Below are 12,798 nucleotides of genomic sequence, written 5' to 3'. Positions count from 1 at the left end.
GAATTCTAAATGGCCTTTCAAAATAATGTGGCTATGTTTACAAATAGTTTACCTCGAAGTTATTTGCGTGTTGCAAGGGATCCACGGGAAAAGATTAGCCATCGTTCATGTTTTTCCAAGTCGATCTCCTTCGCATTCTTCAAAAGATCGATAAGATCATTTTATTATTTGATAGGATCGAAAGGAAGAGTAATAATAATAATAATATGAAGGAGAAGAAGAAGAAGAAGAAGAGGAGGAGGAAGAGGAGAAGGAGGAGGAGGAGGAGAAGAAGGAAGAGAACGAAATGGTTTATCGATGAACGCGCAAGAGGAAATGTTTTTTCTTCTTCCTCTTTTTCTTCTTCGTCTTCTTCGTTCCTTCCTTCCTTCCTTCCTTTCTTCCTTCCTTCCTTCCTTCCTTCCTTTCTTTCTTTCTTTCTTTCTTTCTTTCTTTCTTTCTCGACGAGAACTCTGAGCACTTTCGAGAAACGGAGACGACTTTCGAACGGTAATGAATTATTTATAGAAAAAGATCGCGATATGGTAATTCCCGTGTAAACGTCGCGATTCGGAGCGACGGTGGACGTCGTATTTGAATCAATCGAGGTACGATCGTACACCCGAAGACTTTGAAAGACGGATAAACCCGACGTACATATACGAAGGTCGTCGAGAAAGGGTGCTTTCACGTTAAATACGTGATTTTTCAAGGGGAACGTCCGGAATGATTACGTAAACTTTCGATGGTTTGTTTGACATTGTTCTGACGTCAATTCGTATCTACATACATTCGTATACATACCTATCGCGTATATAGATATATATCCCTTTTCCCACATATCTACCTACTTTTGAGAACAGCAGAAGCAGCTAGTCTAAGTTATCAGATCGTAACACTGCTTTGATCTCGAGGACCATTCAACTTGGATATTTGTTTCTTTTTCTGAAAAGCATTGCTCTCCCTCTCTGTCTCCCTCTCTCTCTCTCTCTCTCTCTCTCTCTCTCTCTCTCTCTCTGTATTCGCACGTCGTGCAAAGCACGCGTGCTTTCGTTTGCCAAAAACCAGTCGGCGTTTGGTGCGAAGCTGAAAATATAATGCCTGAATGAAACGTATATATGTGTATACGAAGATATGTGTGAAAAGAGATAAAGATAATAACACCGTAGAAAATACGATTTTAATAATGATCAATAAATGAACGCTTAAATAGTTTGGAGATATTTTCGCGACAGTATAACTTCACGATTATCGAAAGAAAATCTTCTTTTTTTATTTATTTATTTTTTTTTTTTTTTTTTTTTTAACGAGAATTACGATTTGTTCATTCGCTTGGTTGGTTAGTTGGTTGGTTGGTTGGTTGTATGCTCGAACGCTTCGCACTTAAAGCATTTGCTCTGCTCTTAAACGATTACTTAATCAAAGTAAATGTTAGGAATGAACGAGTGCCAATTGGAGTATTTGCTGACGATTGATTTGAATTCGAATGAAGACGTTCGATCAACAATATCATTGATCGGCGTTTCGAGAATACTCGAACGTGTAACGTACTGCATATAAACCTTCTTTTTATTCGTTTTCTTTTAAGAGTCAATGCAGAACAATTATTAAGATATTATATAATATTTAAACGTAGCGTTCGCTTTCTTTACATTCTTCTCAACGTCGTATATTTTCTCATTGATTTTCTTATTGATTTTCTTATTGATTTTCTCGATGCAAAGAAAAGATTAATGATGATTTAAAAAATTTTTAATTATACGAGTAGTACAATATCGATACGAAACACATAAGGATCTCGGTGTTTATAGCGAATTTTTCTTTTTTTTTTTTTTCTTTTCTCTCTCTCTCTCTCTCTCATTCTTTCAATAATCTCACACAAATCAAAGTTCAATTATGCAAGTCCATGCATTTCTCCTACCTTTTTGCCTTCGCTACTTTCCTAATTCTCGCAGTAGAATAGAACTTGAGACTTATTTTCATTGCTTCAGCAAACTTTGGTTTCGTTAAAAGATACTTTCTCTTTCTTCCCGGGTAAAAAGTTCAGAATGGCCAGTAGAATTTATTCATCGAAAATGCATTTGAAAGAGAGAGATAGAGATAGAGAGAGAGAGAGAGAGAGAGAGAAATTAAAGCGAGATAAAATTATGTCTAAGTAGAATGATGGAGCTTGTGTTCAAACTACAAGAAACTTTTGCGTATCTCGCTAATTCGTATCTAATTTTTAATACTTTCTTTCCTTGATAATAATTCTACGTCATCGTAAGAATAACGGTCGATTGAGATCGAAGAGAATAAGAGGAGAGCGTCGTCGTTATGGAGGTTGCGGTTTGCGAGCAAAGTCTTCGGAAGGAGATAAAAAGTGGTCGTGACAAAAAGTCCACCATCTCTATAACATTCCATAGGATTATATTGGAGTTTTCTGAGATAGAAATAAAAAAGGAAAAAAGAAAAAAAAAAAAGACAAAAAAAAAAGAGAAAAAAAAAAGAAGTAATATGAACGTAAATACGTAAGCATTTTACATAACACGAGAAAAAGAAAAAGAAGGAAAATGTGTTATAATGATTGGAAAAATAAAAGGGAGAACGCAATCTTTTTAAAATCGATAAGTAATGCACGTCTCATATCTATATGACATAAATAACATTGATTTTCCTTACATATATGCAACACATACACGCGTACATACATACACACAGATATACAGACACACACACACACACATATATATATATATATATATATATATATATATATACATACATATGGCGGTCAAAGTGAAATACGTTCCTTTTTAATTTCAATCTAATCAAGGTTTAAAAGCGAGCCAGCTTAAAAAAGAACATTCGATTACACGAGGATTTCATTTGACGTTGGGGTAATCTTTAAAGGACAGTTCGCACAAACTGGCAGACGCGACGTCTCGACGTATAATATATCCACCCTTCTTTTTGCTATTAAGCACATAAACGTGAACATGTCGTCGCCACATCCATACATAGATAGATCATTACGCGAGTTCTCTCTTTCTCTCTTCCTTTTCTCTTTATCTCTTTATTCTCCATCCCTTTCCTTCGTACCTCTCTATCTTCTTCCTTCCTCTTTCAACGGTCCTGCATTGCCGCCAACTGCACTTCCGTGTGTTTTCATTACGGATTCATTCACGAGCGAACGCGAAACCGGAAAGATCATTCCGGCCTGACGTACACGGAGAGAGAGAGAGAGAGAGAAAGAGAAAAGGATGGAAAAAGAGTTGGGGAGAGAAAGCAAGAGAGCGAGAAAGAGAGAAAGAGAGAGAGAGAGAGAGAGAGAGAGAGAGAGAGAGAGAGAGAGAAAACGATGGCGCGACGACGAGGCAGGAGATAAGCGCGCGCGAGCGCGTCGGCGTGACGGCCGTCGATGAAAGGTAAGTTTTTATGTAAAACGTCACCTGTTTTGTCGACGAGCCCATGTATGTATGTATTCGTTCCTTCCGACTGTTCTATCCTTTTTTTTTTCTTCCTTTCTTCCTCCTTCCTTTGTTTTTCCTTGTTCTTTTTTACATTTATTTTCTCTTCTTGTTTTTTTCCTTCTCTTCTTTCTTTTTTTTCATTTCTCTTTCTCTCTTTCGGTTTGTTCTATTGAAACGCATTGTGTGGGTGATGGTGGTGGTGGTGGTAGTGGTGGTAGTGGTGATGGTGGTGGTGGTGCTGAGGGAGAGACAGAGGAGAGGATGGGGGCCGAGCACGCACCGATCTTACGCACCATGAAAAATGCATTGTTGTGTGTAAGAGCCGTGCGAATTGGAGCGGTGAGAGCGAGAACTGTGGCGAGAACGACGTTTTTCTACTACGATACGAAAAGAAGTATCAAACCAGGGTTGTCGAACTCTCCTGTTCGTTTCGCGACATTAATCGCGATCGCACAGAGATAAATACACGAGTTAACATTTTTCCGATAAAGATATTTCATGCATTTAAATGTCAATCTGACCGTGAAAAATATTGACAGATATACGCTATCTCTTTATATATATATATATATATATATATATATATATATATATTATTTTATATTAAAATAGTTTTATGAACGCGCAGTGAAACGATCCTTTATGGATTATTGCTTCGAGACATTTATATATCATTGAATTTACATAAATGAACGTAAAACAAACGGAATTATCGTGCAAAACCTCTTTAAATGAACGACGAATTTCGTCGCAGAATAATCAATATCACAAAGCAATTCTCGTTTGATAAAACGTACGGAAACTTTACAAAGCGGTTTTCGAAATTAATTAATTCGGTTGGCTTTCGGATCGAAGGCCTGGATTAACAAACAAAGAAAACAAATAAAATGTTACATGGATGAAGTATTAAACGACGACACTTATTCTTCGACTATTCACTCGTTGTTTTGAACAGAGTTGAAGAGCAAACTGTTGACAATCTCAACTTGTTGCACATCCTCAGAGAAAGAGAGAAAAAGAGAGAAAGAGAGAGAGAGAGAGAGAGAGAGAATTTCGTAAAACACTTTGTCCAAAGTCCCTTTAGACACTCTCCTTTCTTTCTGTCTCTCTTTCTCCCTCTGAGTCTATAATTCGTATACGCACGTACGCATGGTCGAAAGCAGCACGATCGAAGGGCGGAGAATCAGAAGGGCAAACTGTGAGGGCAATCGAAAAGGCATTCCGATGGGAACGATCCATGGGAGAAGAGATGCAACGGGCGTCGTGCTACGACAATATAGATGCCGGTGCAACCGTTGGACGCGGTTCCCATCGATTCACGATATCGGAGAATATCATGGAACCGTATCGTGGAAGCGTATCGTGGAGCGTATCGTGAAGCGTATCGTGAAACGTATCGCACGCCGATCGCCACACGGTAAAGATACTACTCCCGCGAGACGATCGGTCGGCGGTTTCGCCTCGACTCCGACAAACAAACCGACTCGAAACTCGTCGTAATGGGTGTGCGCGTGTGGTCGATACCTTCTTCTTCTCTTCTTCCTCCTCCTCCTCCTCCTCCTCCTCCTCCTCCTCCTTCTCCTTCTCCTTCTTCTTCTACTTTACACACGACCCCTTCTCTACACACGAGAATCGTCTGGAGAGTTCAACCGGCCCTGCCGTTTCCTTCCGATTTATTTTAATCTCTCGATCTATCGATAATAACGATATATCTTTATACATATATATATATATATATATGTATGTATGTATATATGTATAGGTATATGTATATCAAAGTATTCCATATGTGTATAAATACACCAAATATAGATTCTCGACCTACTCTCAAAAACTCCGATGAGAAACATGAAATTTATTAAAAGCCATAACGAGCTATCTTCTCTTAAGACTTGTTTTTCTACGTTCGTAAGAGAAAGAAAAAAATAGAAGAAGAAAAAGGGTGGGGAGGGGAAGCAGGAAGAAAAAGAAAGAAAATAAGAGGAAAAAGGAAGGAACAGTAGAAGAAGAAGAAGGGTTTAGTCAAAATTATGAAACGCATTCCCGATGCCGACCCTGAACTGTAGCGGATTTCGTATCTCGAACTTATCTAGGAATGTCTTCTACGTGCGTAGACTTATCGACCGGACCAATCCCCGATCGATACCGGGGTCAATGGCACCGGCATTGGTGTCAATGGTTCAAATGGTTCTCTAACATGCCAAGATCGTCGAATAGCGCGATTACGGATGCACGTATCTTGAATGATAATGCGATTACGTCGCTCTCGCGACGTCTCCAAGGAGCTTGAACGTTATTGTTTCAGAAATTAATCGTTATCATATTTCTCAATTGGTCGAGCCAATGACTAAATAATGATAATAATATAGAGGATATACAGAGGATAAATATGTGTATATATATATATATATATATATACACATATATATATATATATATATATATATGTATATATTATATATGTCGTTGTTAGCGAGGTACTAGACAACACTTTGCGTTCCTTCTCGTTAACGTGATTAAACGGCGAGAAAAAAAGAGCTATAAAATAGATAAAAAGAGAGTCAAAGAGAGAGAGAGAGAAAGAGAGAGAGAGAGATAGAGAATAATACGACGAATATCAACTTCGTCGATAGCGATAATCCTAATGCGAAAAGCGATAAAAGTCGAGGACTCGTGCACGCTCTTCGAATTGTTTAGTGCTATCGGTTAAGAGAAAATAGAGCTACCGTTGGATGAGGTCAGTTTACACCGGTCGCTTAAAGGCGCTCCATCGTTTGCATTCCATATGATCCACTACGTAATCCTTCCTGATCGCTAGCATGGTCTTTGCTCGTTACTAGAACGAGCAACGTAGTCGTCGTAGTCGTGCGATCGAATGCCAACAGGTCGAAAGAGCGCGCGTTTAGCGATTAGTCGCTTAATTGGCGCAACTTCTACGTCCTTGAGCCTGTTATATGGAAAGAACACGGTCTCGGCTTACCGAGGACGTTCTCGTAACGTGTACCGAAACCGTTCACAGTTCTGAACGTTTACCTGTTCGTTCATTTACCCCGTATCTCTCTCTCTCTCTCTCGTTCTTTTAATTTATCCATCATCAAAGAGTAGTCTTGGAAAATGGTGCTTTTCACTCTCAATTCGCACGATTACACGATGGAAGCGGATCAACGTAATACGGTAACGTTGCGATCGTCGAGAAGGCCGTAAACTTTTCTCGTATTAAATCGAAGATCTTATCTTCGACATTGCTATTTTCTCTCCCCTTGCCTCTCTGATTCTCTTTCTCTCTCTTTCTCTCTCTCTCTCTCTCTCTCTTTCCTTCTGTCTCTCTGTCTTTATACTCGTGAAACGAACGTGCACCCCAGATAAAAGGTACTTTTTAAAGTTCACCGCCGTTCGAGATTATTTTCTCGAAGAATTCGATCGTTCCTCGATAGGATTCTTTGGATTAGGGTATATAATGAAATAACGGGTGGAGAAGGAGGAGAAGGAGGAGGAGGAGGAGAAGGAGGAGAAAGACGGGTGAGGATAGAAAAGAAAAAAAGAAAAAAAGCAAAGAAGAAAGAAAGAAAGAAAGAAAGAAAGAAAGAAAGCAAAAAAAAACAACAAATAACGAGAGGATAGATAATAATGCAAGATAAATGGCGTAAGATCGCATGGAAGGCGAACACACTTCCGAGAGCGACGACTTTGCTTCTATAAGTACCGCGGGAAGAGCGTGCGCGCGCGCACGTATAGAGAGGAAAAGAGGAAGAAGAAGAAGAAGAAGAAGAAGAAGAAAAGGGGACTAAAGAGGGGGCAACGTCACGATCCATTTCTCGACTTGACCGAGTCGAAAGACCGCGTCGGTTGCCGTCTAAACGAGGCGTTAAGGTAGAACGTTTCCCGCGGAGGCAAGCCGGCAAATAGGCGTTGCACTTTAGATCGCTATCACTGTGGGTAAACATTTGAGCGTTCACCATCGGCCGAACATAGAAAAGTAGGAGTTCGGCTCGTATATCATGGCAACAGATAAAAAGTTTAGCTCTTAAGCGTGAGGTTATCTCGCGGATTCCTGGTAAATGTTTCCCGAACGTGGAAAGAGAGAGAGAGAGAGAGAGAGAAAGAGAGAGAGAGAGAGACCGAGTGAGAGAAGGGAGAGAGAGAGAGAGAGAAAGAGAAAGAGAGTAACAGACAGAGACAGAGACAGAGAAACCGAAACCGTCTCGTTTAATCTGTTCTGCCATTACCGAGTGTGTCTTGCTTGCCGGTAGTCACGCGGCCAGAGAAAGAGACCCGCTAGAACAATATTCAAGAATTTTCCGATACGTACTATCTCTCGGTCATTTTCTTTCTTTTAGCACGCGAGAACGGCGAACACGCTCGTAATGGATTGCAGATCGATATCGATGAGACGTAACGTTGGTTAATGGACAAACGATCGTCGTTCCGATTTACGATCGATCTTTCGATCTCTCTCTCTCTCTCTCTCTCTCTCTCTCTCTCTCTCTCGTTCAACGTTCATTGCCTTTTTCGACTTTGGTATTTTAGCACGGTGCGACGAATTTTTCCTCTTCCTTTTTTTTTTTTTTTTCTTTTTTACTTTTTTCCTTTTCTTTTCTTATTCTTATTTTTTTTGATCTGCAAGAAGGAGATTTTTGACATTTTTAAGATTTTTATTATCCACAAGGTGGAAGAATTTTTCGGCGGAGAAAATAAAACGTAGACCGATCGGGGAATTCCATAGTGTCGTGAAAACAGGTGATTGTGTAAGATCTGCCGTAAAAAAAAAAAAATTAGTCGTTTAGAAGAGAGGTCTCGAACCGATCGGTAGGTAACTCGCTAGAGAGTTGATGACCGAGGAATTAGGGGGAAGGGGAGGGAGGGAGAAGAGTATCGTTCGCACGAAGTTGCTAACTTTCTCGAGGATGAATCGTTCGCCGCATCATTTCATTTTTGCAAGGACTTCAAAGTCGACGACGGGGTAAGACGACGTCGAGACCGAGAAAGTTTCATAACGCGCCCTCGCTTCAGTTTCACTGTAGGGAGAAAAAGGACGTATGTATACCGAAGTAAAAGAGAGAAAGAGAAAGAGAGAGAGAAAGAGAGAGAGAGGGAAACAGACAGAAATAGGATGTCGTTGCTGCCTCGAAAATGATATCTCTCTTTCCTCTAACTCGAATACACCAAAACTTACGGTCTGCATTCGCAGGGAAAGAAAGACAGCAGTGGCACGACTATAGAAATGTGGAGATTGTATATCACTCTACGATACAAATTTACTACTCGTTACTAGAAAATATAGTAAACTCGATCGGGTGATCTATGGATCTTTCTATGAGCCAGTATATCCTATCGACTTCGTTATTTTACGATATGCGATAGCGCTATACCTATATAAACGATTGCACCTTCGAAAGATGCCGATCTCCCGAAAGAAAAGAAAAAAGAGAACAGAATAAAAAGGAAAAGGGAAAAGAGAAAGAAAAGAAAAGAAGAGAACGGACCAACGGAATAAATCGACGGCTATAAACGGAACACGACGTAATCGAACGAAAGCAGTTAGTAATCGACTACAGGGAACGTAGTAGAATCGAAAGTAAACTACGCAATAGGAATTTCGAAAAAAAAAGTTTTCACTTTTCTTTGATAGAAAGCATAGCAAAGTTTCCGTCTGCCGCGGTCCATGCGAAACTTAACTCATTATAACAGAGAAGATGTGAATTTCAACCTGGTGTCTTCGTTTCTCTTTTTCAAGATTACGTCTTCCCGAGAGATGTTTGTACATATACATATATATGCACGCGCATGCATGCGTGTGTATGTGTGTGTGTGTGTGTGTGTGTGTGTGTGTGTGTGTGTATGTACGTAAGCACGTATACGTTGCATCTCGTTTTCTAACGAGCTCCTTGAATTATTACTTTTCAACTTGTCGAGAAAATTATTTTCGATTCGATCGATGACTCAATGACTTAAGAAAAATATCATTAAAATCAAATTCTATGTTTTTTTCTCTTTTTTTTTTTTTTTTTTTTTTTTACTTTTCTTTTTTCTTTTTCTTTTTATTTTTCCTTCTTCTTCTTTTTTTCTTTAATAATTTCGAAAAGCAACGAAGGAACGTAAACTGTCGATATAAATATAATTATCGTTTAGAATAATTTCGCGAGTTTATCTTTGTCAGAGATCGTCAAAACGAAAATGGCGAATACGTCCCCCTTTGATTCCAACAAATAACACACAAATGTTTTAATAAATACGCCCGGCTCTTGGATCGTACCGAACTCGCTAGCGAGACTCGCAAGTGAGGCGAGGGCGGTCTCAGTGTTTAGTAAACTCGCTAGTGCCTGTTTTATTAGCAAGCGCCAAGCCGACGTTCGACGTAGAAACGCGTGCCAACTCTCTCCGGTCAAGGGGTCGCTTGACCACCACGCGACGAATATAACAACCTTCTCTAGTCGCTTTCCTTGATATATCATATCGAACATTTGAAATTTTCAATTAGCGTAAATGCATTTTATCGCAATTAATAATTAACAAGAGAAACAAAATTTATCGTCGATCATTCGGACAAATACCATCTGTTTTGCTATTCTAAATAAAGAAAAAAAAGAGAGAGAGAGAGAGAGAGAGAGAGAGAGAATATATCTAAAGTAATAAGGATTCTCTTTGATTCGATTGGTCGGTCGGTCGCGCGAGATTAATTAGAACTAATGAAACGACGAGAGTAACAGGAAGAAGTATCTTCTGTTATATGTAGATGTATAAAAGCGCATGTTCGGTGACCGGCATGTACGAATGATCGAGCGAGCGACCAAGTGAGCATGCAAGCAACCAAGTAAGCAAGCAAGCAAGCGAATAAGCAAGCAAGCAAGCAAGCAAGCAAGCTAGCGATCGTTACCCTGGCGACTTCGATCTTCGCGAGCAACCCCGTTTTTCGTCGTGAAATAACGCACGGAGGTGGCTCGTAATCTCCGAAGATTCTCTTTGACGACGGTAGTCTCTCTCTCTCTCTCTCTCTCTCTTTCATGTGTGCGCACGAACGTAAAGAGGAAAGATTGGACACGTTTGAGAGACGAAGAGAAAGAGACGGAGAAAGAGAGATAGAGAGATAGAGAGAGAGAGAGAGAGAGAGAGAGTGAGAGAGAGACGAAAGAAGTGACGAAGACGAAGAGAGGTACGGGGTAAAGAAAGATCCGTGGTCTCAAGCGCGCAATATACACATACACGTATACAGAGACTGCCGAGATCGTGCGTGACGCGTCGTCGCGTAGGAGCGGCGCACGCTCGTTGCTCGGCCGACGCACCGAAATAGAATTTCGAAATAGACCCAATATTTTCGTCGTCTCGCATTTGCGCCACCTCTCTCTTGCCTACCATCGTTGTCGCGGCGAGACCGCACCGAGGAAGAGCCTCTTCTCCGATTCCCAGATTTCCCTGGACGCTCGGAGAACCGTTTCTTTCCACTTTCCTCTTCTCTCCTCTCCTCTCATCTTCTCTTCTCTTCTCTTCTCTTCCCTTTCCTTCTCTTCTCTTCTCTTCTCTTCTCTCCTCTCCAGTCTCTCTACCAGTACCAACAAACTTTCTTGACTTCAATCAACGACTACGAAATTTTTCATCTCCTACGCCAATGCCGATTTATTATTTAACTTTTTTCCCTGCCCAATAGAAAATGGAGGAAAAAAAGAGCACGGTAATAATTTATCTCTTGAAACAGTTTGCCACGCCTGAATTCTTCTTTTCTCTGTGCTCGATTTATATTCCCTTTAATAACGATAGAGAAAGGAAAGATGCGACAATCGAAACTTTAACGCGTGTATTTTTTTTCTTTTTTCTTTTTCCCTTTCTTTTTGGTTTTTCTTTTTTTTTTTCCCCCAAAAGAAACAAGAAAGAAAAGTGAATACGAAGAAAAAAAAAAAAAAAAACGAAACGATCACACGTGAAACAAATCTTTTCACGATATATGAACGTTCGAAGACGAATCCGATAAAGTTTTCTCATAAAATTTCATCTCTTAGACAATTCCAGTTCGAAAGAGTCGTAAATCTTTTTGGTGGCAATTGTCACGTTTACGGTTTGCTCTTTATTATTTTGTAAATTTTGTTTTTAAACGATTCGTTTCTTTTATTTTACATAGATTACGTATGTATTTCTTATCGAGAAATTATCGTGTTTATTTTTTCATTTAGCATCACATTAACTCACCGACGAAGGTTATAGATATTTTTGTATAGATCAAAAGCATTAAGACGGTTTTGAAAGGTAACGACCTTCGAGATATCAATAATAAACAAAGTATATCATTCAATTGCCGTCTTTAGACCGATACAGACGGCAGTTCAGTCCATTAGCAGCCGTCGTTACGTCGATAACGTAATTACTCGTAAGTAACACAGAAGAAAATCGCGTGTATGTATCGAATTTCTAAAAGTGTATTTCGTTCGTAATTCTAGTTTTAAACCGAGCATTAGTTAGATCCTGCTAGTCGATTAGTATGTTTCTTTAGTTTTACCAAACGCGCTAACGTTCGTCGTAAACAGCTGTTCTCTTCCTCGTTCATTTTCCAACGATACTTTTTAGCCCTTCTTCTTTCGTGTAAAATAAGCAAAAAGCTTGGAGAACCAAAGGAAAATGCATTTACAACGTCTAAGTAAATAGCCTTCCGCATAGACGACGCGTCAAATGGAGTCGTCGAGAGAAGCGATTATGAAAAAACTTCTCGAGAAACCGATGGAGAATTATTCATTTCGTCGAGGTAATGGTGGTGGTGCTGTTGGTGGTGGTGGTGGTGGTGGTGGTGGTGGTGGTGGTGGTGGTGATGGTGGTGGTGGTGGTGGTGGTGATGGTAGTAGTACACTTCGAAATTAAAATACCTCGACAACGTTGTTGTCGTTGAAATTTCGAGCGGCGTAAAACTTGTACTGTCGTTTCTTGAAAGCGTTGCAAAAGTAATTATCAAACGCTAGCGGAGACACAGATTCTAGTTAAAGTTGTCGTTTTCAAATGGAAAAATATGCTTTCTTTTTATCTCTCTTTCTTTCTCTCTCTCTCTCTCTCTCTCTCTCTCTCTTTTCTTTTTTCTCTTTTCATATTTTCCTTTTGACATCCTTAACGATTAAATGACGTCGCTTGAAAAGTAAGAAAAAAAGAAAGAAAAAGGAAAAAGGAAATTTAATTATCGACAACAAAAATAACATCTGGAGTAATATCATGTTGTTAATATTAATAATCTTGTTTTAAATCGAACATTGAATCTTTCGGCGAAATAAAAGGAAAGATCATGGTTAAAAGAAGAGGCGAGCAAGGAAATAGAGAGAGAGAGAGAGAGAGAGAGAGAGAGAGAGAGAGAGAGAGAGAGAGAGAGTAAGAGAGAATAAAAGAGAGGAGATAGGGC

General features: G+C 39.6%; 1 protein-coding gene and 1 long non-coding RNA gene across 3 annotated transcripts in view; both read right to left on the bottom strand.

The window, feature by feature from the left end:
• Positions 1-12,798, bottom strand: part of LOC124946524 (protein vein) — a 245,941-nt gene that overhangs the window by 216,628 nt on the left and 16,515 nt on the right. The window lies entirely within an intron of this gene.
• Positions 1,259-3,908, bottom strand: LOC124946891. The gene is made up of 2 exons (XR_007100232.1): positions 3,411-3,908; positions 1,259-2,368 (listed from the first exon to the last, which is right to left on the bottom strand). It is a non-coding gene; the product is annotated as an uncharacterized LOC124946891 (long non-coding RNA).

This window comes from Vespa velutina, chromosome 1, assembly GCF_912470025.1.
Source record: "Vespa velutina chromosome 1, iVesVel2.1, whole genome shotgun sequence".
Lineage (NCBI taxonomy): Eukaryota > Metazoa > Arthropoda > Insecta > Hymenoptera > Vespidae > Vespa > Vespa velutina.
Note: the sequence above shows the minus strand (reverse complement) of the source record. Positions and strands in the feature narration are given on the sequence as shown.